This window comes from Pan troglodytes, chromosome 19 (assembly GCF_028858775.2).
Source record: "Pan troglodytes isolate AG18354 chromosome 19, NHGRI_mPanTro3-v2.0_pri, whole genome shotgun sequence".
NCBI classification, from domain to species: Eukaryota; Metazoa; Chordata; class Mammalia; order Primates; family Hominidae; genus Pan; species Pan troglodytes.
Window position 1 is genome coordinate 83,970,281 of NC_072417.2, and position 4,227 is coordinate 83,974,507.

At 42.8% G+C, this 4,227-nt stretch overlaps 1 pseudogene; it reads left to right on the forward strand.

Moving 5' to 3' along the window:
* The first annotated feature begins 3,181 nt into the window (after nucleotides 1-3,181).
* LOC100608249 (SERPINE1 mRNA-binding protein 1-like) lies at nucleotides 3,182-4,227 on the forward strand (annotated as a pseudogene).

Below are 4,227 nucleotides of genomic sequence, written 5' to 3' on the forward strand. Positions count from 1 at the left end.
ACCAAATAGAATACAGCATTGCATAAATCTGAAAGTTCTCCACATTTTGTGAAGTGAGGGGTAAAAACCCTTGCTGAACACAGCAACAAGGAAAACTAACCCAGAGTATAAATTTTCATATAGAGTAGGAAAGATAAGGATGGACAAGACAGGAACGTGTGGTTAATTCCAGTTTTAGGCATATTTATGTGGCTAGCATAGGCCAAACAACACTATGGCTTAATTCAGCTAATTGCTGTAGAGCAGAATATGAGAAAATATCTTTTCTAACGTTTTTAATTTGTCATTGCTACCACTACAAAAGCAACAAACTATTTCATAATGGTGACTTCACATTGTATACAATATCATTTTGGGGATGGACTCAGTTTCTAAGAAGCCCTGTTTTCTTTATCATCCTTAGAAAAAAATGGAAGAATTTCATCCACGTGGAACAAGAATAATCTTTACTCCTTTCTCTTTGACTTTAACAAAGTCAAGTCTATCAGTGAAGGTGAATTACTGCTAACATCTTCAGTGTAACGAAAGATACGTGAATTTTGGCAACAATATTATTCATTTGATTTTTTCTGTGTCCCAAATGTACTTAGGAGCAACAGCAGAACCAGGATCCCAAGATTCTACAGTTTATTTATAAATTTAATATAAGTCTTTCCTGCTCCCTTCTTCTTTTTTTTTTTCTCCTTCACAAAATAAAATTGTGTTCCATTCTTATATAGGGCCATTTTAAGGAATTAACTATTGTGGGGAGTCAGCATCATAAATAATTTGAGTTCTTTCATAAGAACTGGAAAATCGTCTAAGCAATTGCCAGTTAAAATAATGATAGATGCGAGATTGAGTCTTCCGCTGCAGCGTGTAAACTGAGTAGCAGTTGTGGCATGGGAAGGCATTTCCCTCTGCTTATTTATTTACCATATTTTCTGGACCCTCCTATGGCAGGAAAAGCCTGAAGACACAGTCACGAATGGCCAAATGTAGTAGCATGGAAGGCACCTTCTTATCTATTTATTTATTTATTTTTCTTTCTGCATCTTACGAAGACATGCAAATATGGGAAACACTACCAGTAAGCAGTATTTTTGTAGCACGAGCTGCATTATGGGCTGTTGATGTGTACATATGTGGATTTTTCATCATCCTAAAAACACTAGGGACCAAGTTCCACGAACATAATGTGTATATGATTGGGATGCGATTGGGCTTTTATTGTCCTAGTACAAGCTGTACTTTCTGGCTGAATCAAGACAAGAACACTTATTAATAAAAAGTAAAACATCAACTTACGGGAAAAAAATCATAAGCTATTCTTCTGACTCCATCTGTTTTCCACCCACACAATTTGCTCACTACAGATAATAGGAAGCTGTGGTGTACTTGTGCTTCATAGCTCTAGAATAGAGAACATGAGATTACGATATTCACGTTGAGGTAGTACAGTAATGACAAGGCACTGTGTGACCTCATGTAAGTGGGATCCAATACCACTCAGGTGAACAAAAGCTTTCTCTAACTTTGCACAGTTTCACAAATAGGATTTTTTATACTCTTTGGACTCTTCTAATGCAGGAAAGGCTTACAGCTGTGGCAACGGCCAGCCATGTCTTTGGCCTTAGCTGGACAAGCCGTCCAGTGGATAATCTGAACTACATCAGGGTGCATGTTGAGTTTGAAAGGGCGGGCCGGCTGGGAGCGGTGGCTCACGTCTGTAATCCCAGAACTTTGGGAGGCCGAGGCGGAGGGATCACCTGAGGTCGGGAGTTGGAGACCAGCCTGACCAACACGGAGAAACCCCATCTCTACTAAAAATACAAAATTAGCCGGGCGTGGTGGCGCATGCCTGTAATCCCAGCTACTCGGGAGGCAGACGCAGGAGAATTGTTTGAATCTGGGAGGCTGAGATTGCGGTGAGCCAAGATCGCGCCATTGCACTCCAGCCTGGGCGACAAGAGCAAAATTGTGTCTCAAAAAAGAAAGAAAAAGGAAAAAAAGAAAAAAAAAAAAGAAGAAAGGGAGGGCCATACGAAGGAATGCCCCTAAAAGCACGGGGGAAAAAAAGAAAAGAGGACAATCACAGAAGCTGCCAGGGCACTAAAGGAGGGAAGTTCTAGTTTCGTGTTCAGATGGCCCCCAAGCTTTGGAACATTGCCAACTATCCGTGCTGACATAAGTGCAGACTCCCACATCTAAGATATGCCATTGTAATTCCTATTTTTGCTTTTCTGCTGCTCAACCTGATTCTCCTTTCTACAAGGAAAGTCACTAAATGCTATAATCAGACCCAATAGAGCATTTATCAATGTTTTTCTCATTAAAAAGTAATTATATGATTTAAATATAATTTGGGAGAAGATTACCTAAAATAGCATTTCAAAAATCAGTGCTAAAAGCAGTTGGAAATATTCACATGCATATGAGTCTCATGATCACATTCACATACTCCCTAGGTCTTAAAAATGGATCATACTCTATCATCTGTTTCAAATGTCTTTCAGGGCTGCCTGTTACAATAGCCAGAGAAACATGCCACAGAGTCCCCGTCATGGCTAGGACCTTACAGGAAAGCTTTGGCTGCATGGTCACCCACCAATTGGACCAGCTATTTGACCATGAATTGGACCCCCTCAAGGTGCCGAAGGTAAGAAAGAATAAGAATAAAGAAGCTGTTTGGGGGCGGTGTTGGAGGCCCTGGGGCCAAGAGTGCAGCTCAGGCCATAGCTGAGACCAACTCCAAGGCATCAGGGACACAGCTGCCTAAAAAGTCACAGAAAGGCCTTTCCGTGGTGGTGCAAGCATATAATCCCGGTGCTTTAAGAGGTCAATGTGGGAGGATTGCTTGAGTCTAGGAGTTCAAGACTAGCCTGGGCAGCAAAGCGAGATCCCGTCACTACAAAAATTTAAAAAGTACCCTAAAACTTAAAGTATAAATAAATAAATAAATAAATAAATAAATAAAGTTATCCAAGCATGGTGGTGCATGCTTGTGGTCCCAGCTACTTGGGAGGCTGAAGTGGAAGGATCCTTGAGTCCAGGAGGTTGAGGCTGCAGTGAGCTATTACCATGCCACTGCACTCCAGCCTGGGTGACAGAGCAAGACCCTGTCTCAAAAAGATAAAAAGAGCCCCAAAAGACAACAAGAACCCACTGCCCCCTAACATTTGCATGATTGACAAGAATTATCATGATTGACAAGAAAGAAGAGACACAGCTGCTCTGTCACTTAAGAGAGAGGGAGTAAGATGCCTGAGAAGAAGGCCTGATCAACAACTTCAGAGGGATGGAAAAATAATTGAGAGAAGACCAGAAAGGTGACCACCTCATGAGCGAAGATTTGAAAAGCCACTTGAAGAAAAGGAAGGAGGAGAAGCTTCAGTTGATAGGTTGATTAGTGACCTCCCATTGATAGACTGATTACCGGCCTTCCTGGTGGAGGCCATGGGGGTCTTGGAAGAGGTCGAGGGGGCGGTGGGCGTGGAGTGGCCAGGAAGATGGGTTTGATTCTCCTGGCACTCATGAGTATGATATAAGAGCAGTGCAAGCCACACAGCTGGCCTGAAGCACCAGGACAGACATGTAGGCGGCAGATGTCACAACTGGGGAACTGTCAAAGATGGATTAACAGAGTCCCCAAAATTTACATTCAGAAACAATTATCTTATCATTGCAGTGACTTGCATCAATCAAATATAACTAAGGAAACCCTTGAAGGTGAAGAACATGCGGTGGCAGGCATTGAAAAGGAGGAGAATGAAGCTGAGGAGGTAAAGGCAGAGGCTCCAAAAGGGACGACTTTGAGTGAGTGGAAGGCTGTCCAACATAAGGACTGGGCAGAGGTAGAATTTCATGTCCGAAAACCACGTGAAGGTGCTGATGGGCAGTGGAAGAAGTTGGTTCTTCATAAACCAAAGAGTGAAAAGGCTCATGCTGAAGATTTGATTGTAGACCATCATTTCCAGAAGCCAGCAAATGATATAGTGTTCTGATATAATGTCTCAGCTGGAGATTAATTCTGGAGACCTTGGCCACCCAGGACAGTGGTGGCAGGGGAGGATGCCATGGACCTGGGCATGGTGGATGTCAGAACCGTGGCAGCAGGATCCACAAGGCAGGTGCTTCTGCTCTTGACATGATGACCCAAAGGTACCCCCAACTCTGGCTTACATGGATGCCCTTAGACAACCCTGGTTCCTTTGCAGACTCTCCTCTTTAAAGCTGTTGCATGTTTAG